Here is a 24,953-nt window from a genome sequence, read left to right on the forward strand (position 1 = left end):
AGCCCCTGACTGGGGCTGCTGCCTTTCTTTCAGAGATGACTTGCCCTGTGTGTAGGAATCTAGAGAGGTAGTCTGGCTACAGCGGCTTTGCTGCCCTGCGGTGGGCTCTACGCAGTCTGAACTTCCTGGTGGCTCTGTTTACACTGTGAGGGGAAAACCACCTACTCCATCCTCAGTAATGGCAGATGCCCCTCCCCCAACCAAGCTCGATTGTTCCAGGTCGACTTCAGACTGCTATGCTGGCAGCGAGAATTTCAAGCCAGTGGATCATAGCTTGCTTTGCTCTGTGGGGGTGCAACCTGCTCAGCAAGACCACTTGGCTCCCTGGCTTCAGCCCCCTTTCCAGAGGAGTGAATTGTTCTGTCTCGCTGGGGTTCCAGGGGCCACTCTGTTAAAAAAAAAACTCCTGCAGCTAACTCAGTGTCTGCCCAAACAGCTGCCCCATTTTGTGCTTGAAACCCAGGTTTCTGGTGGTGTAGGCACCCAAAGGAATCTCCTGGTCTGCAGGTTGCAAAAACCGTGGGAAAAGTGTAGTATCTGGGCTGGATAGCCCCATTCCTCACAGCACAGTCTTGCACAGCTTCCGTTTCCTAGGGGAGGGAGTTCACCGGCACCTTGAGCTTCCTGGGTGATGTGAGTCCCTACTCTACTTCCGCTCGCCCTCTGTGGGCTGCACCCACTGTCTAACCAGTCCCAGTGAGATGAACCGTGTACCTCAGTTGGAAATGAAGAAATCACCCTCCTTCTGTGTTGGTCTCGCTGGGAGCTGCAGACTGCAGCTGTTCCTATTCAGCCATCTTGCCAGATCCCATTTCTGATTTTATTTATTTGTATTTTCACTCTTTCTCTTAGTCTGGCTAAAGGTTTTTAAATTTTGTTTAATTTTTCAAAAAAACAACTTTTTGTTTCATTGATCTTTTTTTTTATTTCAATTGCATTCATTTCTGCTCTGATCTTCATTGTTTCTTTTCTTCTACTAATTTGCATTTGGTTTGCGCTTGCTTTTGTAGTTCTTTATGATGCATCATTGGAATGTTCATTTGAAGTTTATTCTCTTTTTTGATGTAGGCATTTGAACTATGAACTTCCCTCTTGGTATTGCTTTTGCTGTATCCCTTGAGTTTTGGTATGTTATGTTCCATTATCATTTGTTTCAAGACATTTTTCAATTTTTTTTCTTAATTTCTTCATTGACCACTGGCCATTCAATGGCCTTGTTTAATTTCCATCTATTTGTGTAATTTCCAAAATTTCTCTTGTTATTGATTTCTAGTTTTCCATTGTGGTCAGAGAAGATACTTGATGTTACTTTTTTTTTTTTTTTAGTGTTTTAAAACTTGTTTTGTGAACAGATCAGTGTGTCTTGCTTTTTTCTTTTTTATTCATTCAGCTAGGTTATTTTCATTGGAGAGTTTTGTCCCTTTACATTCAATGTTATTACTGATAAGTAAGAACTGCCATTTTGTTGTTTTCTGGTCTTCTCTTGCTTCTTTGCTTCCTGTCTTCATTTAGTGAAGGTTCTTTTCTCTGGTGATATGATTTACTTTGTTGCTTTTTATTTTTTGTGTATCCTTTGTGTGATTTTTGGTTTGAGGTTACAATGAGGCTTGGAAATATTGTCTTATAATTCATTATTTTAACCTTATAACTTAACTTTGTCCCTTTGCTTTTTAACTTTATGCTGCTTCTATTGATATCTTATTGTACTGTCCGTGTCTTAAAAGTTGTTGGAGTTATTATTTTCGATTTGTTCATCGTTCATTCTTTCTACTTAATATAAGAGTAGTTTACATATCACTGTGACAGTGTTATAATATTCTGTGTTTTTCTGTGTACTTAATATTACCAGCAAATTTTGTACCTTCAGTTGATTATGTATTGCTAATTAGCATCTTTTTCTTTCTGGTTGAAGTATGCCCTTTAACATTTCTTGGAGAATGTCTTGTATTGATGAAACCTCTCATCTTTTGTTTTTCTGGGAAAGTCTTTTTTTCTCCTTTATGCTTGAAGGATATTTTGGTCAGATATACTATTCTAGGTTAAAAGTTTTTTTTTTTTCCTTAAGCATTTTAAATATATCATGCCACTGTCTCCTGGCCCATAAGGTTTCTCCTGAGAAGTCTGCTGTCAGATGTATTGGAGCTCCATAGTATATTGTTTGTTTCTTTTCTCTTGTGATTTTAGGGATTTTTCTTTATCTTTGATCTTTGGGAGTTTGATTATTAAATGCCTTGAGGTAGTCTTCTTTGGGTTCAATCTGCTTGGTGTTGTATAAACTTGTATTTGGATAACAATATCTTTTTTTTAGGTTTGGGAAGTTCTCTGTTATTATCGCTATGAATCAACTTTCTTCTGCTGTCTTTTTTTCTACCTCCTCTTTAAGGCCAATAACTGTTAGATTTACCCCTTTGAGGATATTTTCTAGATCTCGTAGGAGTGCTTCATCACTTTTTATTCTTATTTCTTTTGTATCCTCTCAATGTATATTTTAAAATAACCTGTGTCCAAGCTTACTCATTCTTTCTTCTAATCACTAATCCTTCGGTTCTGCTACTGAAGGACTTTGATACATTCTTCAGTATGCCAATTGCATTTTACAGCTCCAGAATTTCCATTTGATTATCCTTAATTATTTCAATCTCTATTAAATGTATCTGATAGAATTCTGAATTCCTTCTCTGTGTTATCTTTATTTTCTTTGAGTTTCCTCAAGGCCCTGGGGCTCTGAAGTCAACAGGTGGCAAAGCAAGCCAGGCCTGTGTCCTCCTACTTTATTGAGAGTTTTTAACATGAAGCAATGTTGAATTTTATTGAAAGCCTTTTCTTCATCTATTCAGATAATCATGTGATGCTTGTCCTTAGTTCTTTTTATGTGATGAATTGCACTAATTGATTTGCATGTGTTGAAGCAACCCTGCATCCCAGGGATGAAGCCTACTTGATCATGATGGATTCGCTTTTTGATATGCTGCTGGATTCAGTTTGCCTGTATTTTGTTGAAGATTTTTGCATCTATGTTCATCAAGGATATTGGCCTAAAGTTTTATTTTTTGTGTTTCTGCCAGGCTTTGGCATCAAGATGATGCTGGCCTCATATAAATAGTTGGGGATGAGTCTCATGTTCTTAATTTTTGGAACAGCTTTTGTGGGAGTGGTACAGATTTTTTTTTTTTTTTGTACATCTCATAGAACTTGGCTGTGAATCAGGGCTTTTTGTTTGTTTGTAGGCTATTTATTACTAATTAAATTTCAGAGCTCGTTATTGGTCTTTCAGGGATTCAATGTCTTTTTTATTTTCAGTCTTGTGAGGTTGTATGTGTTCAGTAATTTATCGATTTCTTCTAGAGTGTCTAGTTTATGTGCATAGAGTTGTTCATAGTAGCTCCTGATGGTTATTTTTATTTCTGTGAGGTCAGTGGTAATGTTCCCTTTGTCATTTCTGATTGTATTTATTTGGATCTTCTTTCTTTTTTTCTTTGTTAATGTAGCTACTGGTCGGTCTAGTTTTTTCAACTTTTGGGATCATTAGTGTTTTGTATGTTTTTTGTTTTTTTGTATCTCAATCTCCTTTATTTCACTTCTGATTTTGGTTATTTCTTGTCTTCTGCTAGCTTTGAGACTGGTTTTCTCTTGCTTCTGTAGTTCTTGTAATTGTGATGTTAGGTTGTTAATTTGAGATCTTTTTAACTTTTTGATGTGGTGTTTAGTGCTATAAATTTCCCTCTTAACAATGCCTTAGCTGTGTCCCAGAGATTCTGGTTTGTTGTGTCTTTGTTCTCATCAGTTTCAAAGAACTTCTTGATGTCTGCTTTAATTTGATTATTTACCCAAGAGTGGTTCAGGAGCCACTTGTCTAAGTTCTATATAATTGTATGATTTTGAGCAATTTCCTTAGCCTTGATTTCTATTTGTATTGCATTGTGGTCCAAGAGTGTGGTTGGTATGATTTCTGTTTTTTTTTTTTTTTTTTGAGTTTGCTGAGGGTTGTCTTATGTCCAATTGCATGGTCGATTTTAGAGTATGCATCATGTGGCAATGAAAATAATGTATACTCTGTTGTCTTTTGGTAGAGAGTTCTGTAAATGTGTTTTAGGTCCATTTGGTCAAGTGTTGAGTTCAGGTCCTGAATTTTTTTGTTATTTTTTTTAACCTCAATGATTTTTTTTCATATTGGCAGTGGGGTGTTGAAGTGTCACACTATTATTGTGTGTGAAACAAAGTCTCTTCATAGGTCTCAAGGAACTTATTTTATGAATGCGAATGCACCTGTGTTAGGTGTGTATAGATTTAGGATAGTTAGATCTTCTTGTTAAGTTGTACCCTTTACCATTATATAATGCCTTTCTTTGTTCTTTTTGATCTTTGTTGGTTTGAAATCTGTTTTCTCTGAAATTAGGATTGCAACCTCTGCTTTTTTTCAGTTTTTTTTTTTTTCTTAGTAGATTTTTCTCCATCCTTCATTTTGAGCCTATTGGTGTCATTGTATGGAAGATGGGTCTCTTGAAAACACCATACCATTGGGCCTTGCTTCTTTATCCAGCCTGCCTGTGCCTTTTAGTTGGGGAATTTAGCCCATTTCCATTCAAGGTTGATATTGGTATGTGTGGATTTTCTCCTGTCATTATGTTAGCTAGTTATTTTACAGACTTGCTTTTGTGGTTGCTTTTTATTGTCACTGGTCTATGTACTTAAATGTGTTCTTGAAGTGGCTTGTAATGATCTTTCTTTTTGATATATAGTGTTTCCTTCAGGAGCTCTTGGAAGGCAGGTCTGGTGGTAACGAATTCCCTAAGCATTTGCTTTTCTGGAAAGGATCTTATTTCTTGTTTGCATATGAAGCTTAGTTTTTCTGGATATGAAAATTTTGATTGGCATTTCTTTTCTTTAAGAATGTTGGATATTGGCTCCCAATTTCTTCTGGCTTGTAGAGTTCCTGCTGAGACGTCCACTGTTAGTCTGATGGGCTTCTATTTGTAGGTGACCTGACCTTTCTCTCTAGCTGCCTTTAGCATTTTTTCTTTCATTTTGACCTTGGAGAATCTCATGGTTATGTGTCTTGATGATGATCTTCTTGTGAATTATCTTGTGTGAGTTCTCTGCATTTCCTGAATTTGAATATTGACCTCCCTAGCTAAGTTGGGAAAGTTCTCATGGATGATATCTTGAAATATAATTTCTAAGTTTCTTCCATTCTCCTCATCTCAGGGATACCAGTGGGTTATGGATTTGGTCTCTTTACGTAATCTCATATTTCTCAGAGGTTTTGTTTATTCCTTTTCATTCTTTTTTCTTTATTCTTTTCTGACTATCTTATTTCAGAAAGGCAGTCTTCAAGCTCTCAGATTCTTTCTTCCTCTTGGTCCATTCTGCTATTAATACTTGTGATTGCATTATGAAATTCTTGTAGCATGTGTTTTCAGCTCTATCAGGTTAGTTATATTCTTTTCTTTACTGTCTATTTTGCCTATCAGTTTCTGTAACATTCCAGTCCACATTTCTAATGTTGTTTCTGTAATTTCAACCATCTCAGCCTGGTTCAGAACCCTTGCTAGAGGGCTAGTGTGATAATTTGTAGCAAAGAAAGCACTCTGGCTTTTTGAGCTGTCAGGTTTCTTGTGCTGGTTCTTTCTCATCTTTATGGGCTGATGTTCATTTAGTCTTTGAGGTTGCTGTCCTATGGATGAGTTTTTTTTTTCTTTTATCCCATTTGATGACCTTGATAGTTTGTAGTATTTGGTGGGTACAGTCAACTTGCTTTGTTTCTGAAGATACTGGGGGGCAGGGCTCACTCTGATGGGTGGTGGCAGCCAGAGAATTTCATAGGGCTGTGGCAGTGAGATCTGTTCTTGTTCACATGTCCTAGCAGCAGTGGCAGCAGCAACATGGTGGGGTGCATGCTTGTTGGCTACCATAGGGCATTAACAGGTGCCAGGGTGCAGGCCTCCATATGGATGTTTGCAGAAGCAGAGGAGGTAGCATGCCTTGGGCACTGGGGAGACCCCTACTTGTTACTGTGCACCTGGTCATGCCAGTGTTGGTGTCAGCACAGAGGTGGGGTGTTGGCAGAAGCAGTACTGTGTGTGCCCCCTTTGCATATTCACGCAGGTGGAGGTGGCCTCTCAGGGTGGCAGAGTGTCCTCTGTTTTCTGAGCCTAGTTTCACTCCAGTGGCCATGTTAGCCCAGAGGCAAGATGCTGATATGAGTGGTGCTGACAGGCTCTGTGCCTGCAAAGACTCTGACTGCAATGGTATGGTTGGGGGATGGGAGGAAGAATGCAATCACACTGGCAGCAGTGGCAGTGCAAGGTGTACATACACACACACACACGCATGCATGCACACACATACGCTGGTGGGACAGAGAAGGCAAAGTCTGTCCATGCACATGCATAGTGGCAAAGCAATGTGGGGGTGGCCATGCTCTCGTAGGAAGCTGCAGTGGAGTGTGGGAGGGGACAGGTTGTTATGTGTCTGTGGGGGCCACTCTGCTGGAACTCTTTTCTGGCCAGGCATGGTTCACCAGTGCAAGAGCTACAGTGTAGGCCCCCAGGGCACCTGAAGCCACACTGCAAGCAAGTGCAGCCAGGCTGGGGCCCTGGGAGAGGCCGGCAGACCAAGGGGTGTTCAGATTGGACTGGTTTTGTGTAATGGGCAAGAAAATTCTGTAGAGTTCAGGTATGACAGTTCCCCTAGAGCTAAAGTTTCCTATGGAAGCAAGTTGAGCCTAGGAAGATGGCCATCCATGGCTGCACTTCGCTATATTCCCACATCAAACCCTCTGGGCTCTACACCAACTGGAGTGCTCCCTCCTACCACTTCTCTAATGGCTTCCCCTGCCAACTCAAGTGTCCGTGGTGGGAGAGGGGTCTCATCCTACCAGAATTCCAGAAGCCCATTGTAGAGCATGTTGCTTCTTGCCAGTTCAACTCACCCATTCTCCCAGAGTTGTTGGAGGCCAAGAATAAGTCCTGGTGCACTGTAGCCCTGTGCAGGGTTCCCAGCTTCCTCCTCCTTCAGCCAAGCTTCTGGTCTTTCCTCCATCCACTCTTAGTGCCGTACCTCTGAAGATCTGCTAGGAGTGCGCCAGTTGTCCCAGTCCCTCAGTGGCAGCTGGTTCACCTGGATGCATCTAGTCAGCCATCTTGCCCAGCTTCTCCAGTATTCTAATATTTTGTTTTGTCTATATGTTTACTTTTAGCAGTGGAGGTTTTATTTTCATTTATCTTTGGGCTGTTTTCTATTATCTTTTCATATCAACTTCAAAGGACTCACTTTAGCATTTTTTCATAAGGTGCATCTAGTTGTGATGAACTCTCTCTGCTTTTGTTTATATGGGAAATCATTTCTCTATTTAGAAAGACAATTTTTCTGGATATAATGTTATTAGTTAACAGGGTTTTTTTTATTACTTCAAATCTATGATATCATTCCTTTCCGACCTGCAAGGTTTCTGCTGATAAATCTACTGATAGTTTTATGGGACCCTCTTGTATGTCATGAGCCACTTCTTCTTTAAAAATTTTCTCTTTGTTTTTGACATTTGACAATTTAGTCATAATGTAGTCAGTTTGAAGCCCTTTGGTTTCCTATTAGTTGGGTTCTGTTGGGCTTCTTGAGTCTAGATGTTCATATTCTTTCCCAGATTTGGGATATTTAGGCTATTATTTCTTTAAATAAATGTTTGTCCCTTTATGTCTCTTCTTTTTCTTTTAATATCATAATGTATATATTGATTCACTTGATTGTGTCCCATAAGTCCTTTTAGACTTTCTGCACTTCTTTTTTATTGTTTTTGTTTCTCTGACTAATAATTTCAAATTACCTGTATTCGAGTTTGTGGCTTCTTTCTTCTGGTTGATCAAGTGTGATATTGAAACTGTCTAGTGAATTTTTCAGTTCACTTATTGTATTCTTTAGCTCAAAATTTTCTGTTTGGGTCTTTTTATGTTTTCAGTTGATTTGTTATTTTCATTTTATTTATGTATCCTATTGTTCTGAGCTTGTTGAACATCCTTATGATGGATCTTTGAATTTTTTGTCAGATAATTCATATATCTCCTTTAGAGCCAGTTCCTGGAGACTTAGTTTGTTGTTTTGGCTTTGTGCCATGTTTCCTTGTTTCTTTGTTTGCTTTGTACCTTTATGTTGGATCCATGCATTTAAGAAAATGACCACCTCACCAAATCTTTATAGATTGGCTTTGTGCAAGGAAAGACCTTCACAAATCAGCCTAATTAGAGATTTTGAGGTCCTCTGAGACATTTTATTTGTATATTTCTTCTCTGGACTTGTATATGCAAATTTTTAATTAAAGAGATTTATTAGTTCACATCTCTCTTTAGTTCTTAGTTTCCCCCAAGCTTCTAGAGTGTACTGAACCATATCAGTTCTTTTAATCTAGTAAAATAATTGAAGTCTGTTTTAAAGTAAAAGAAGTTTCTTGGTCAGACCCCAAAAAGCTATAATGTTGAACATACACTTTACTCTTCTGTCTCCCCTCCCTGAGGGAGAAGCCTTTGAGCTGTGTTAACATCTGTCTTCTCTACTGCATGTCCTGTGGAATAGCAGCAAATCACTTACATCTCTTTTGTTTTCAGCATCCCCCAGACATCTAGACTATGCCAGCCCTGTCTGCCTTCTGAGAGAGATGAGACAGAAACCCATTTCTCAAGCAGTCCCCCCAAAAAGACAGAATGTGGGACACATGCCACAACTTTTTCCCTTCCTAGAGAGAAGCTGAGAATTGGGAGTTTTCACCCTCTCGTTCTATGCCGAGCTGGGAGGAGGGAGTATGGTGAGTGAGTGCTTTTTGCCTAAACTTTTGCCCTTGTTCTCAGTAGCCTTCAACCTAGCACACTTTTTCACGAGTCTCCAGATACAGGGAAGACAGAAATTATTTCCTCAGCCTTCCCCCTAAAAATTCTTCATGTTGGACGTATGTTTCAGCCTTCTTCTTTTTCTCTCTAGGAAGAAGCCAAGAATTGGGAGTTTTCTGCTGATGATGCTATGCTAAGCTGGGCAGAGACACCATGGCGAGTGAGTACCATGAATTTTCCTACCAGCTTCAGTGTGGCTGGTTTTAGCTTGCCTGTGATGCAGGAGCCTTTTAACTAGTTTCTGGATTTCTCTTGAAGGGAATCAATCTGTGTATTTTTGCTTGTTGACTTGGTGTCTCCTTTGGAGGAAGGAAGTTTTCTGACTTTATCTATTCTGCCATCTTCCTGACATCACCAGTCTCTATTTTATTATTTATTTTCTTTTTATTTCTTCTTCTCTTCTTTCTTTCTTTTTTTTTTTCTTCAAGGTCTTGCTCTATCACCTAGGCTGTTGGAGTGCAGTGGTGCGATCAGAACTAACTGTAGCCTTGAACTCCTGGGCTCAAGTGACCCTGTAGCTAAGACTACAGGCATGTGCCACCATGCCTGGCTGATTTTTGTTTCACTTTTGTAGAGATCAGGTCTCACCATGTTGCCCAGGCTAGTCTCAAACTCCTGGCCTCAAGCAATTCTTCCACCTCAATCTTCCAAAGCACTGGGATTACAGGAATGAGCCACCATGCCTGGCTTGTTACCCCTGTTTCTTGTTATTATTTAAATACTATTTCAGCCCCACATTCTTTCTCATCTTCTACTGGGATTCTGATGATAACACAGTTGTCCTGTCTTTTGTTATTGTTCCACAGATCCCTGAGGCTTTCTTCTTTTTGTTTCTTTTTCATGCTATTTTCTCTTTGTTTGGATTGAATAAGTTTTGTTGATATATCTTTAACTTCACTGATTCTGTTCCTCACCTCTAATCTAGTATTGAGTCCATCTGGTGAGTTTTAAATTTTATTTTGGCTGTTGTATTTTTTTAATTTTATAATTTACACTTGGTTCTTTTTTAAAAATAAATAATTCCTATATCTTTGTTGAGATACTCTGTCTGCATTTGTTTAAAGATATTTTTAATTACTTGTTGAAGTACTTTTATGAAAGTTAACTTTCTTATCAGTTTTAACTTTCTTATCAGGTGACTCCAACTTCAGAATAATCTTGGTATTAGTATCAGTTAATGATCTTTTCTCAGTCAAATTGTAGTTTTCCTAGTTCTTTGCATAAGGAATGATTTTCCATTTTATTGTGAATATTTTGGTTACTATTTTAGGAATCTCTTGATTCTTGAATCTATTTTAGCAAGTAATGATCCTGTTTAGGTTTAGAATATAGGTTCTGGCCTATTTTTTGTGGGTCTTAGGTCTAATCACAGTTTAGTTTTCAGAGCCATTCTGATGTGTTTTGTCTTTCTGATGGTGCTGCAGCTCCCATTTATTCCCTACTAGTGCCATCTTCCATGGCACAAAGCACTCTGCTGGGCCACTGGGTGTCATTGAGCCACCTTATCCTACAGGGGATGAGACAGAAGCTACTGGCACTGAGTCTTGTGTCAATTAATAGAAGACTAAGAGATGGTGGCGCCCTGGGTTTGGAATGGAAATTGGATGGACCAGCCCTTCTCTGCTTCCACTGCAGGTAGACCAGCCTGCAAGCACTACAGGTGTTGAGCCAGGGTTGGGTTGGACTGCTGGAGCTTCACTGCTACTCCTGTGAGCTGTCAGTGTCCTAGTTGTGGATCAGGAGTTAAGATTGCCCATCAGGGTTCTGAAGCTACTTATGTGGGCAGATCAGCTCACCTGCTGATGACCTTGTTGTGGGTGGAAGCTGGATTTTCCAGGAGCTTTGCAGCTGCCTCTCTGTGCAAATCAGGTTATTCTCGGGTACCTTGGCTGTAGAACAGGAGTTGGGGCTCTCCACTAGGTCTCTGTTGGGCTTTTTACTAGAACATAGGCCAGAGAAGGCAAGGTTAAATTTGTTTTTGTTTTTGTTGTTGTTGTTTATGCCTGTTGGCAGTTCTGGATTGCAGGTCTCCCCAGTGCCTAGTCTGGGATATTTAGGAGGTAAAAAGAAAACTCAGGGAACTCATAGCATTCTTGTTCCTCAAATCTTTAGGTTGCTAACTCATATAGTTTCTTACCATATTTCAGAGTCCTTTTATTTTTTCTGTTCAGTAATTTCCAGAGTGTTTAGTTGAATTTAGAGGAAGGTAGCATGGAAAAGTAAGTTTACAACATCTTGTTCCAGAGATTCTGGATATATATTAATGGTGAAACTAACAAGATTTGGTGATGGATTGCATTTTGAATGTGAGAGAAAGAGATTCAAGGGTTGTTCCAAGGATTTTATCCTAAGCAATAAAGTTAGTGGTGGCAGCATCTACCAAGAAGGGAGACAATGGAGGAAGACCAGGTTTGATGGGACTAGGGCTGGGAATTAATGTTAAGTTTGAGATATGTGAGTGATAATGTCTATTACACAGTTGGATTTACAAATATGTATTTCAAGGATGGAGATATAAATTTAGAAGTAATCAGATTATAAATTGTAAATACAGCTGTGAGACTCAGTACAATGACTTTAGTGAATAAGTATAGATAGAGAATGAGTCCAAGGACCAGCTCTGGCACATTCCAACATTTCAAGTTCAGGAAGTAAAAGAATCGAGTGAAGGAGATGAGAATGAGTAGCTAGTAAGGTAGGAGGAACATAAGAAGAAATAATTGTCATGAAATCCAAGTGAAGTAAGTATTTCCAGAATGAGGTCATAATTAATTGTCACAAATGTTGCTGAGCAATCAAGCTAAATGTGATTTGAGGATTGACTATAGGATTTGACAATATGGAGATTATCAGTGACCTTAGTGAGAGAGATCTCAGTGGAGGCTTGAAATCAAAGATTGATTGAAGTGTGACAAGAGAGTGACAATACATGGTATGGAGACAAGGAGAATAGACAACTCTTTGGAGGAATTTTCTTTTAATTTTTAATTTTTGTGGGTACATAGGTGTATATAGTAATGGGGTACATGAGATATTTTGATATAGGCATGTAACACATATAGTCACATCATGGAAAATAGGTCATCCATACCCTCAAGCATTTATCCTTTCTGTCAAAACAATCCAATTATACTTTTTTAGTTAATTAAAAATGTACAATTAAATTATTATTCATTATAGTCACCATTTTTTGCTATCAAATATTAGGGCTCATTCATTCTTTCTAATTTTTGTACCCATTAATCATCCCCAATTTCCCCAAAAACCCCTACTACCCTTCTCAGCCTCTGGTAACCATCCTTCTACTCTCTATCTCTACAAGTTCGATTGTTTTGATTTTTAGATACCACAAATAAGTGAAAACATGTGATGTTTCTCTTTCTGTGCCTGGCTTATTTCACTTTACATAATGACTGTGTCATGTGGTTTGAATGCCAACTCAGTGGCAGTACAAGAGAACACTAGACAGACGTCTAAGGTTTTTTACTTCAGTCCCTGACACCGGGATGGCACCTCTGGATCCACCTGGGACCCGAGGGACCTCACTGCCCTGAAGGGAAGGATGCAGGCCTGGCCTGGCTTGCTTTGCCACCTTCTGATTAAAGAGCTGCAGGGCCTGGAGTGAACATAGGCAGTAACCAAGGAGTGGTTACATCAGGCCTTGGGTGAGACCTAGTGCTATACTGGATTCAGGTCTGACCCAGCACAGTCATAGTGGTGGTGGCCACAGGGGTGCTTGTGTCACTCTACCCCCACCTATAAGTGGCTTGGAGTGCAGGAAGAGACTCTGTGTGGGAGAAAGAAAGGGAAAAGAACAAGTATTTGCCTGGTAATCCAAATAATTTTTCTGGATCTTGTCCAAGACCATCAAGGCAGTACCTCTGTAAGTCTGCAAGAACCACTGTGTTACTGGGCTTGGGTTGCCCACAAAAGCAGATACAGATTAGAACACAACACATAAGTACTTTCAAATACCTGGAAAGCCTTCCCAAGAAGGAAAAGAACAAACAAGCTCAGACAGTGAAGACTACATTAAATCCTTAACTCTTCAATACCCAGACACCAAAGAACATATACTAGCATCAACACTACCCAGGAAAACATGACCTCACCCAGTGAACTAAATAAACCACCAGGGGCTAATCCCAATAAACAGAGATATATGATCTTCCAGACAGAGAATTCAAAATAGCTGTGTTGAGGAAACTTAGAGAAATTGAAGATAACATGGAGTTGGAATTCAGATTTATCTCAGATATATTTAACAAAGCGATTAAAATAATTTTTAAAAATTAAGCAGAAATTCTGGAACTAAAAAATTCAGTTGACAAACTAAAGAATGCCTCAGAGTCTCGCAACAGCACAATTGACCAAGCAGAAGAAAGAGTAATGAGCTTGAAGACAGGCTATTTGAAAGTACACAGAGAAGACAAAAGAAAAAAAAAACAATGAAGCACACCTATGGGATCTAGAAAATATCCTCAGAGGGGCAAATCTAGTAGCTATTGACCTTAACGAAGAGGTAGAGAAAGAAAGAGATAGGGGTAGAAAGTTTATTCAAAAAGATAATAACAGAGAAGTCTCAAACCTAGAAAAAGATATTAATATCCAAATACAATAAGTTTATAGAACACCAAGAAGATTTAACTGAAAGAAGACTACCTCAAGGTATTTAATAATCAAACTCCCAAAGGTCAAGGATAAAGAAAAAATCCTAAAAGCAGCAAGAGAAAAGAAACAATTAACATACAATGGAATGTCAAAATATCTGGCAGCAGACATTTCAGTGGAAACCTTACAGGCCAGGAGAGAGGGCATGATATATTAAAAGTGCAGAAGAAAAAAAACTTTCACCCTAGAATAGTATATCTGGTGAAAATATCCTTCAAACCTGGAGAAACAAAGGCTTTGCCAGACAAATAAAAGCTAAGGGATTTAATCAATAACAGACCTATCCTACAAGAAATGCTAAAGGGAGTAATTCAACTAGAAAGAAAAAGATGTTAATAATCAAGTAATCACCTGAAGGTACAAAACTCACTGGTAATAGTAAGTACACAGAAAAACACAGAATATTATAACATGTCACTGTGGTATGTAAAATACTCATATCTTAAGTAGAAAGACTAAATGATGAATCAATCATAAATAATAACTAAAACAACTTTTTAAGGCATAGACAGTATAATAAGATATCAATAAAACAGTAAAAAGTTAAAAAGCAGGGGGACAAAGTTAAGTAATAGAGTTTCTATTAATTTTCTTCCTGCTTTTTTTTAATGCAAAGACCATTAAGTAGTTATCAGGTTAGAATAATGGATTATAAGATAGTTTTGCAATCCTAATGGTAAACCTCAAACTAAAAAACATATGGATACACAAAAAATAAAAATAAAATAAAATAAATTATATCACCAGAGAAAGTCACCTTCAGTAAAGAAAGACAGCAAGAAAAGGAGGAAGAAAGGGAAGATCACAGAACAACCGGAAAGCAAATATCAAACTGACATGAGTAAGTTCTTATTTATCAATAATAACATCAAATGTAAATGGACTAAACTCCTGAATCAAAAGATGTAGAGAGGCTGATTGGATGAAAAAAGAAGATCCATTGATCGGTTGCCTACATGAAACACACATTACCTATAAAGACACACATAGTCTGAAAATGAAGGGATGGTAAAAGATATTCAATGCCAATGGAAACCAAAAAAGAGCAAGAATAGCTATACTTACATCAGACAAAATAGATTTCAAGACAAAAACTGTAAGAAGAAACACAGATCACTATAAAATGATAAAGGGGTCAATTCAACAAGATGATGTAACAATCTAAAGTATATATGCATCCAACACTGGAGCATCCAGGTATATAAAGCACATATTATTAGTGGTAATGAGAGAGATAGACCTCAATACAATAATAGCTAGAGACTTCAATACCCCACTTCCAGCATTGGACAGATTTTCCTGACAGAAAACCAACAAAAATAATCAGACTTAATCTAAACTGTAGACCAAATGGATCTAATAGATATTTATAGAACATGTCATCCAATAGCTGCAGAATACACATTCTTTTTCTCAGCACATAGATCATTCTCAAGGATAGACCATAAGTTAGGTCACAAAACAAGTCTCAAAAAATTGAAATAATATCAAACATCTTCTGTGACCACAATGGAATAAAACTAGTAATCAATAACAAGAGGAATTTTGGAAACTACACAAATAACATGGAAATTAAACAGTGTGCTCCTGAATGACCAGTGGTCAATGAAGAAATTAAGAAGGAAATTGAAAAATGTCTTAAAACAAATGAAAATGGAAACACAACATACCAAAACCTATGTGATACAGCAAAAGCAGTCCTAATGGGGAGTATATATCTATAAGTGTCTACATCAAAAAGGAGGAAACCTTTGAAATAAATAATCTAGTGATTCATCTTAAAGGACTAGAAAAGCAAGTACAAACCAAACGCAAAATTAGTAGAATAAAATTGATAATAAAGATCAGAGTAGAAATGAATAAAATTGAAATGAAGAAAACAATACAAATGACCTAAGAAACAAAAAGTTACTTTTTTGAAAAGTTAAGCAAAATTTATAAACGTTTAGCCAAACTAAGAAAAAGGAGAAAAGATACTAATAAAATTAGAAGTGAAAAAGCATACATTACAACTGATACTGCAGAAATTCAGAGGATCATTAGTGGCTATGATGAGCAACTATATGTCAGTAAAATGGAAAATTTAGGAGAAATGGACAGTTTCCTAGACACATACAACTTATCCACTTTGAACCAGAAAGAAATCCAAAACCTGAACAGATCAGTAACAAGTAATGAGATCGAAGCTCTAATAACAAGTCTACCAATAAAGAAAAGCCTGGGACCTGATGGCTTCACTGATGAACTCTACCCAACCTTTAAAGAACGAAAAGCAATCCTACTCAAACTATTCCAAAAATTAGAGGAAGTAGGGAGACTTCCACAATCATTCTATGAGGTCAGTATTACCCTACCAAAACCAGACAAAGACATATCAAAAAAATAAACCTAGAGGTCAATATTGTTGATGAATGTTGGTGCAAAAATCCTCAACAAACTCTAGCAAACTGACTTCAACAATATGTTAGAAAGATCATTCATCATGACCAAATCGGATTTATCTCTGGGATGCAAGAATAGTTCAAAATACACATATCAATCAATGATGTACATCATATCAACAGAATGAAGGAAAAAAAAAAACATATGGTCATTTCAATTGATGCGGAAAAAGCATGTGATAAAATTCAACATCACTTCATGATAGGAACCTGCAAAAGAACAGGGGATAGAAGGAACTTACCTCAAGATAATAAAAGCCATATATGACAGACCCACAGCTGGTTTCATACTAAATGAGGAAAAACTGAAAGCTTTTCCTCTAGACTCTGGAATGCAACAAGGATGCCCACTGCCACCACTGTTATTCAACACATTACTGGAATTCCTAGCTGGAGCAATGAGACAAGAGAAAGATATAAAGGGCATCTACATTGGAATGGGAGAAATCAAATTATCCTTGTTTGCAGATATGATCTTATACTTAGAAAAACCTTAAAATTACTAGAAATTTTAAAATTAAAGAAATCTACTAGAAATGATGGAAAATTCAGTAAAGTTGCAGGATAGAAAATCGACGTAACAACATTCAGTAGCATTTCTATATGCCAGCAGTGAACAATCTGAAAAAGAAATTGAAAGAGTAATCCCATTTACAATAGCCACACATAAAATTAAACACCTCAAATTAACCAAAGAAGTGAAAGATTGCTATAATGAAAACTATAAAACACTGATGAAAGAAATTGAAGAGGACACCAAAATATGGAAAAAATGTTTCATGCTCATATATTGGAAGAATCAATATTGTTAAAATGTCCATACTACTCCCAGTACTCTACAGATTCAATGCAATCCCTATCAAAATACCAATGACATTCTTTACATAAATAGAAAATACAATCCTAAATTTTATGTGGCATGACAAAAGACCCAGAATATGCAAAGCTATTCTAAGCAAAAAGCAGAAAACTAGAGGAATCACATTACTTGACTTCAAATTATATTATACTACAGAACCATAGTAACCAAAACACTGTGATACTAGAATAAAAACAGACACACAGACCGATGGAACAGAATAGAGAACCCAGAATTAAATCCACAATCTTACACTGAACTCATTTTCAACAAAGATGCTAAGAACATACACTGGGGAAAAGACAGTCTCTTCCATTAATGGTGCTGGGAAAACCGGATATCCATATGCAGAAGAATGAAACTAGACCCCTACTCTTGCCATATACAAAAATCAAATTGAAATGGATGAAAGACTTAAATCTAAGACCTCAAAATATGAAATTATTACAAGAAAACATTGGAGAAAATCTGCAGGACATTGGTCTGGGCAAATATTTTTTGAGCAGTACTCCAGAAGCACAGGCAGCCAAAGCGAAAATAAACAAATGATCACATCAAATTAAAAAGCTTCTGCACTGCAAAGGATACAACCAACAAAGTGAAGAGACAATCCACAGGATGGGAGAAAATATTTGCAATGTATGAATCTGACAAGGGATTAATAAGCAGAATATATAAGGAGCCCAAACAACTCTATAGAAAAAAATATAATAATCTGATAAAAAATGGGCAAAATATTTTAATAGGCATTTCTTAAAAGAAGACATACAAATGGCAAAGAGGCATATGATAAGTTGCTCAACGTCATTGATCATCAGAGAAATACAAATAAAAACTACAATGAGATATCATCTCACCCCAGTTAAAATGGCTTATATTTAAATGACAGAGAATAACTAATGGTCGTGAGGGTGTGAAGAAAAGGCAACCCTTGTACACTGTTGGTGGGAACATAAGTTATTACAACCACTATGCAGAATAGTTTGGAGGCTCCTCACAAAACTGAAAATTGAACTACTATGCGATCCAGCAGCCCCATTGCTGGGTATATACCCAAATAATGGAAGTCTGTATATTTAAGTGATAGTTGCACTCTCGTGTTTCTTGCAGCATTTTGCACAATAACTAAGAGTTGGAAGCAACCTAAGTGTCCATCAATAGATGAAGGGATAAAGAAAACATGGTACTTAGATACAACGGAGTATTATTCAGCCATAAAAAGAATGAGATCTTCTTATTTGCAACAAGCCAGGCACAGAACGACAAACATCACATGTTCTCACTTGTTTGTGGGATCTAAAAATTGAATCAATTGAACTCATGGACATAGTTGAAGGATGGTTACCAGAAGCTGAGAGGGGTAGTGAGGAGATGGGAGTGGGAAGGTGCAGATGAGTGATGGATACAAAAAATAGTTAGAAAGAATGAATAAGACCTACTATTTGCTAGCACAACAGGATGATTGTAGTGAATAATAAGTGTACATTTAAAAATAACTAAAAGAGAGTAATTGGACTGTTTGTAACACAAAGAATAAATACTTGAGGAGATGGATGCCCTATTCTCTTTGATGTGATTACTTGACATTGCATGCCTGTTTCAAAACATCTCATTTATCCCATAAACATATATACCTACTATGTACTCCCAAAAATTAAAAATAAAAAAAAATTAAAAAATGTGAAACCAAATCACCATGGTTTTGTGGTATTTTGTCTTTATTCTTAAGATTTAGAGGCTGGGTGTAATGGCTCACACCTATATTACCCCAGTTTGTGTGGCCGAGGCTGAAGGATTACTTGAGGCCAGGGGTTGAAGACCAGCCTGGGCAACATGGTAAGACCCCATCTCTACAAAAAATAAAAAATTAGTCAGGCCTGGTTTGAAGCACTGGTAATCCCAGCTACTCGGAAGTATAAGATGGGAGGATCTCTAGAGCCCAGGTGTTCAAGGTTACAGTGAGCTATGATTGTGCCATTTCACTTCAGTATGGGCTATACCCTGTCTCGAAAAAAGAAAAAAAAAAGATTTTGAAAGAATCACATATTTAGGGATACGTTGGACATGTAGTACAAAGAACTTTTTAAAACTACCATTTGAGAGTCAGTTGCTGACCTGATTCATTATCACCCTTGAATATTTTAATACATATTTCCCACAAACAAGGACATTCTCCTACATGATCACAGAGCATACAGCAAGGTAACAATGATATCAGATATTAGATATTAGATAACAATCTAATCCTCAGATCTAATTCACATTCTACCAATTGTGCTAATAATGTCTTTTTTTTTTTTTTTTTTTGGAACACGGATCACTTCAAAATCATGTGTTACATTTATCTGTCATGTCTTTTTGGTATCCTTCAGTTGGTACAGTTTCCTGCTCTTTCTTTGCCTTCTATGACCTTGGCACTTTTGAAGATTACACACACAGTATTTACATCTATATTTATTTTTATCTATAAATATTAAAAACCATGAATTCTAAAGCCAGTCCTATATCACAGGATTTGTTCTTGTTTTCTCTTTTTCTTTGTATCAATAAGAAACCTGACTTCTATTTTCCTTAATATATTTACTTGTTTGAGAAATTTCCTTGTAACCAATCTTCCATTTCCACCAGGATGCAGATAGTCTCTTTATCTTGTTCAGCAATTGACCTCTCATTCCAGCACACCCTCTCCACACAGTTACCATTTTCACTGCTGTGGTCTGAATGTTTGTGCCCCGCCACCGAAATCCATATGTTGAAACCTAATTACTGTTGTGAGGCTGTTAGGAGTTGGGGCCTTTAGGAGGTTATTAGGTTATAAGCACAGAGTTTTCACAAATGTTATTAGTTATTGCCATTATAAAAGATCCGAGATAACTTCTTTGCTCCTGCTATATGAGTTACTGAGAAAAGAAGGTTGTCTGTGAGCCAGGAAGTGGCCATCATCAGGCACTGAATTTGTGGGTGCCTTGATCTTGGACTTTCCTGTCTCCAGAACTGTGAGAAATAAATTTATGTTGTTTATAAGCTACCCAATTTATGGTATTTTGTTATAGCAGCCCAAACAGACTAAGATATTCTCCATTCTTTGACAACTCATGCCAGGCTTTGCCTCCACAAGGATAGCGTCCTAAGCTTGTTTCAGCTCTGATACCGAATGCTGGGCTGGCCTCCAACATGGATACCCACCTTACTCTGCTTGGGCTCTAATACCCCATGCCAGAGCACCCTGAGCATGGATACCTCCCTTATCCTGCTTGGGTTCTGATGCTCTGGCTGGCCCTCTCTAACACACCCAGGCTCTGAGTCTTCTCTTAAGTCTGCTCTCTGAGTCTAATGGATCGCCTCATCATTACATTTATCTCCGATACCCACAACAGGTGCGTTTCCCTCATCATGGATGCCCTTCTCACCTCCCTTGGGCTCTGGCATACCAGGATGCCCTCTAGGTGAATGCCCTCCTCATCCTGTCAGGGCACTGACACCCTATGCTAAGCCAACACAGGCACACCCTCTACCGTGGACATCTTTCTTGCTTTTGCTTTATTCCACCTAATGGCTTTAGTACTGAGTTGTTTCAAAAAGGAGAAAGGTTAATTGAATTTAACTAAAGTTGGCAGTTTCCCAAGGCAATATGGCAAAGCCAGAGACTGGCACGGGAGTTGAAGATATATACAAGAGATAACTAAGGGATATATACAAGGGATAACTAATCCAAGGGTGATGGATTTTAAAATCTAAACTGAATAAAGACATGAGAGGACACAGGGGCGATCGAGAGTCAAAGGTGGCAAGGTGAACGGATTAGATGTGCAATCAGAGAATTTTAGGAGTGCTCGTATTCTAGAGAGCCAGTAAAGAGAAGGGTGATAGAAAGTAGTATGCATGAAAATGAGACTTTGGAAGTGATCCATTACAGATAAAGGTCTAGGATCTGACATAGGACAGGGTAGCTAAGCTAAGGTGGAGGAAGATTAGGTGAAGGTCATTAAAGGAACTGAGAGTACAGAAAACTGTTGTTTATGTCAGTAGAAAACTTCAGAAATACTTGGGAAGCAACAGGTAAATACTACTCTTAGCTCAAAATATTTCATACCGTGAGTTGAAACACATTGGTTGGAGTAATGAAATCAATTTCATATGTTATAGTCAGTAATTTTTGAAAGCTGAAATAGGAATAGAAAATATCAGAGTGCATTGGGACATAGTAAGGAGAAGTACTATTTAGGAAACACTTTTGCACTTAGTAATGATGTAAAATGTATTGGCTATTATGGGCAATGTTTAAAAATATTTGGAAACCATTGCCTTAATATAGTCTGTGGTCTCCAGATATATCGTTGGGATGGTGACGGTGATAGTGTTTACATTAGCCTGTGTAAGATTCCCAGCCTGCTGGATAAAATTAACATTCATAAAATCTTTCAAGTTACTGCTGAATCTTATAATCTCTCTTTAGAAATCATCTATGATAGTACTCTCAAAAGGGAGATAAGACTGCCCTTTTGGGTGGTAGTAAAAGAGTTCCTCTGGGGGGGCTTTTGCAAACTACCCAGACCTACTTTCCACCATGGTTGCAATAGTGGGGGTTTCTTTAGTGCTAGCAGTGATTTGTACTCAGAACTCCATCTAGATACTAGAACATTTTCAGCAGTGGATGGATGCCCTTACATTCACTTGCCACTCACTCATTGACCTACCCAGAGCAACTTCTAGTCCTGCAAGCTCCATGGATGGTAAAAAATACTGTATAAAAGGTTAAACATGCTACTTCTCTATAGGATACTTACCATGTGTTCTTTTTCAGCTTCTGCTTAATCTTTTCTATTAATTGGAAAAACATAACCTCACAAAGCAGATTCAGAATGATGTATTGAACTCCTTCAAATTGGTAATTTTCAACCCTTAGTCTCGGTCTTGCTTTCTATAATGACACAGACTAATTCTAATTCCTCTTCTACCTGATAATCCTTCAGTTATCTAAGGATGGTTTTTTTCGCCTTCTGAAATTTCTCTTCCATTTCCTGTTGTGTTAGTAAAGCAATATAGCTAAGTTGTGGGCTCCAGAGCTGGATTGCCTGGGTTTGAATCTGGCCTTGAAGTTTACTATTGTATGTGATTCTGAGCAAGTTACTTAATTTGTGCCTTGGTTCTTCTGGAAAATGGGGACAATTAACATATAGTATCTACATCATAGAGTTATTGAAATAATTAAATTAGCTAATATAACTAATATATTTAGAACAGTTCCTGGCATATTTACCATAAATATTAGTTATTTTTTATGGAACAAACTTTTTAGTTCTTTCATGATCATAGTTATTTCCCCCTAGAAATGCATCAGTTTTTCATTGTTTATTTTTAAATTGTGGTAAAATTTTTACCACAATTTTTAAAACTACTGTCTTGTGTTACTTAATATTGGGAATATATTCTGAGAAATGCATTATTAGGCAATTTTGTCATTGTGAGCATCATAGAATGTACTTACACAAACCTAGATGGTATAGCCTACTACACACCTAGACTATATGGTATAGCCTATTGCTCCTAGGCTACAAACCTGTACAGCATGTTACTGTTCTGAATACTATAGGCAAATGTAACACAATGGTATTTGTGTATCTAAACATAGAAAAGGGACAATAAAAGTATAGTATAAAACATTAAAAATGGTACTTCTGTATAGGATACCTACCATGAATGAAGCTTGCAGAACTAGAAGTGGTTCTAGGTGAGTCAACGAGTGAGTGGTGAATGAATGTGAAGGCCTGCGACATTACTGTACACTACTGTAAGGTTTATAAAACACTGTACACTTAAGCTATACTAAATTTATTAAAAATATTTTTCTTCAATAAGAATTAATCTTAGCTTAGTATAACATTTTTACTTTATAAACTTTTAATTTTCTTAAACTTTTTGACTCTTTTGTAATAACACTTAGCTTGAAATAAAAATAGATGTACAGCTGTACAAAATATTTCCTTTTTATATTCTTATTGTATAAGCTTTTAAAATTATTTATATTTTACTTTTTAAACTTTTTTTTAAAAGCTAAGACACAAACACATACATTAGACTAGGCCTATTCAGGATCAAGATAATCAGTTTCACTGTCTTCCCCCTCAACATCTTTTCCCACTGGAAGGTCTTCAGGGACAACAACACACATGGAGCTGTCATCTCCTATGATAACAATGCCTTCTTCTGGAATGCCTTCTGAAAGACCTCCCTGAGGCTGTTTAACAGTTAACTTTTAAAAATAAGTAGATGGGGTACACTATAAATCAATGATAAAAAGTATAATATAATAAATACATAAACTAATAACAGTCATTTATTATTATCAAGTATTATGTACTATATGTAATTGTATGTGCTATGTACTTTTATATGCATGGCAGTACAGTAGGTTTGTTTCCACCAGCATCACCACAAACATGTGAGTAATGCCTTGTGCTACAATGTTGCAGTGACTATGATGTCACCAGGGGATAGGAATTTTTCAGTTCCATTATAATTTTATTGGACCACCTTTGTGTATGTGGTCCATCATTGACTGAAACATTGTTGTGTGGTACATGGCTGTATAATATTCTAAGTGTGATATAGCTAGGCCTCTTGTCTCATATTCTGCACCCTCTACTTCTTTTGATAAATAGATGTAGGATTTTTTTTTTGTAACTAAGTCACTCTGATTGCATCTACTAATCTTGTTTTTAAATAATCTGCTGTTTATCTAGATTTCTTTCCTACTCTGAACATGAAACAGTTGTTGTTCTTTTTTTCTAAACAGTTTATTTTTTAACCTAGATGGTGACTTTACATTTATACCTTGTGGTTGGCTCCAGAAGATACCCAGCCCTACTCCCTGGAACCTGTGAATGTTACCTTATATAGTAGAAGGGACTCTGCAGGTGTCCCTTTTAAGTCAAGGATCTTGAGATGGGGAGATTATCCTTAGACAATCTGAGTGGGCCCTGTTACAATTTGGATATGTAGTCCTACCTATATCTCATACTGAATTGTAATCCCCAGTATTGGAGGTGAGGCGTGGTGGAAGTGATTGGATCATGGAAGCAGATTTTTTATGAATATTTTAGCACTATCCCTTTGTTGCTGTCCTTGCGTTAGTGAGTTTTCATGAGATCTGGTTGTTTAAAAAGTGTATGGCATCTCCCTGCGTCTCTCTCTTGCTCCTGATTTTGCCATGTGATGTGGCTTCTCCCATTTCACACCATGATTATAAGCTTTCTGAGGCTTTCCCAGAATCACATGCCTCTCTGCTTCTTGTACAACCTGCACAACTGTGAGCCGATGAAACCTATTTTCTTTATAAATTATCCACTCTCAGGTATTTCTTTATAGCAATGCAAGAATGGAGTAATACAGCTCTATTGGTGTCATACATGTCCTTATAAGAGGGAGACAGAAGGAGATGTGTGATCAAAGACGAAGGCAATGTGGTGACTAAAACAAGATATGATACTGATGACTTTGAAGATGGAGGAAGGGGCAAAGGAATGCAAGGAATGCAGCTCTAGAAGCCAGAAAAGTCAAGAGTCTTTGGAAAGAGTGTGGCCCTATTGACACGTTGATTTTGGCCAACTGAAACTGATTTTCAATTTCTGACTTCCAGAACAGCAGGAGAATAAGTGTTTGTTGTTTCATGCCACCAAGTTTATGGTAATTTGTTTCAGCAGCCATAGAAAACTAATACATACCTATTATGCTTCATTTTGTTATTTTTAGCCTATTATTGTAGCCTGTCAAGTTTATTTGGTTGTTTTTTAAATAAACCTTTTGTATTTTTAGATGTTGAGTACTAGCTATGGACAAGGTGTGATGTAACATGTTACTTAGAGTATCTCTACTACTCTTGATGATACTTTATGTGAATATTATTAACCTCATTTTATAGATGAGAAAACTGAGGTTCAGAGTAAGTGGTTTGTCCAAGATCATACAAAAAAAACATCTTAGTAGTGTTCAAATACCGGTTTGTAGTTAGGAAGGTTGTGCATATGTGCATACAAGGGTTATATGGGAATTATCTGTATGTTCTGTTCAATTTTGCTATGAACCTAAAACTGCTCAAGAATTAAA

The 24,953-nt window shown here is 37.3% G+C and overlaps 1 protein-coding gene across 16 annotated transcripts in view; it reads left to right on the forward strand.

Annotated features, from left to right (window-relative positions):
* The window catches only part of ZC3H12B (zinc finger CCCH-type containing 12B), a 461,523-nt gene that overhangs the window by 32,023 nt on the left and 404,547 nt on the right, over window positions 1-24,953 (forward strand). For 10 of the 16 annotated variants that reach the window (XM_063803880.1, XM_054676379.2, XM_063803884.1 and 7 more), the window contains 2 exons: window positions 8,598-8,794; window positions 8,968-9,036. The exons of 1 other annotated variant lie outside the window; for it this stretch is intronic. The gene's annotated coding sequence lies outside the window, so the exon portion shown is untranslated. The remainder of the gene's footprint in view (window positions 1-8,597; window positions 8,795-8,967; window positions 9,037-24,953) is intronic. 5 more of the 16 variants (XM_054676381.2, XM_063803886.1, XM_054676377.2 and 2 more) reach the window with 1 other exon arrangement.

This window comes from Pan troglodytes, chromosome X (genome assembly GCF_028858775.2).
Source record: "Pan troglodytes isolate AG18354 chromosome X, NHGRI_mPanTro3-v2.0_pri, whole genome shotgun sequence".
NCBI lineage: Eukaryota > Metazoa > Chordata > Mammalia > Primates > Hominidae > Pan > Pan troglodytes.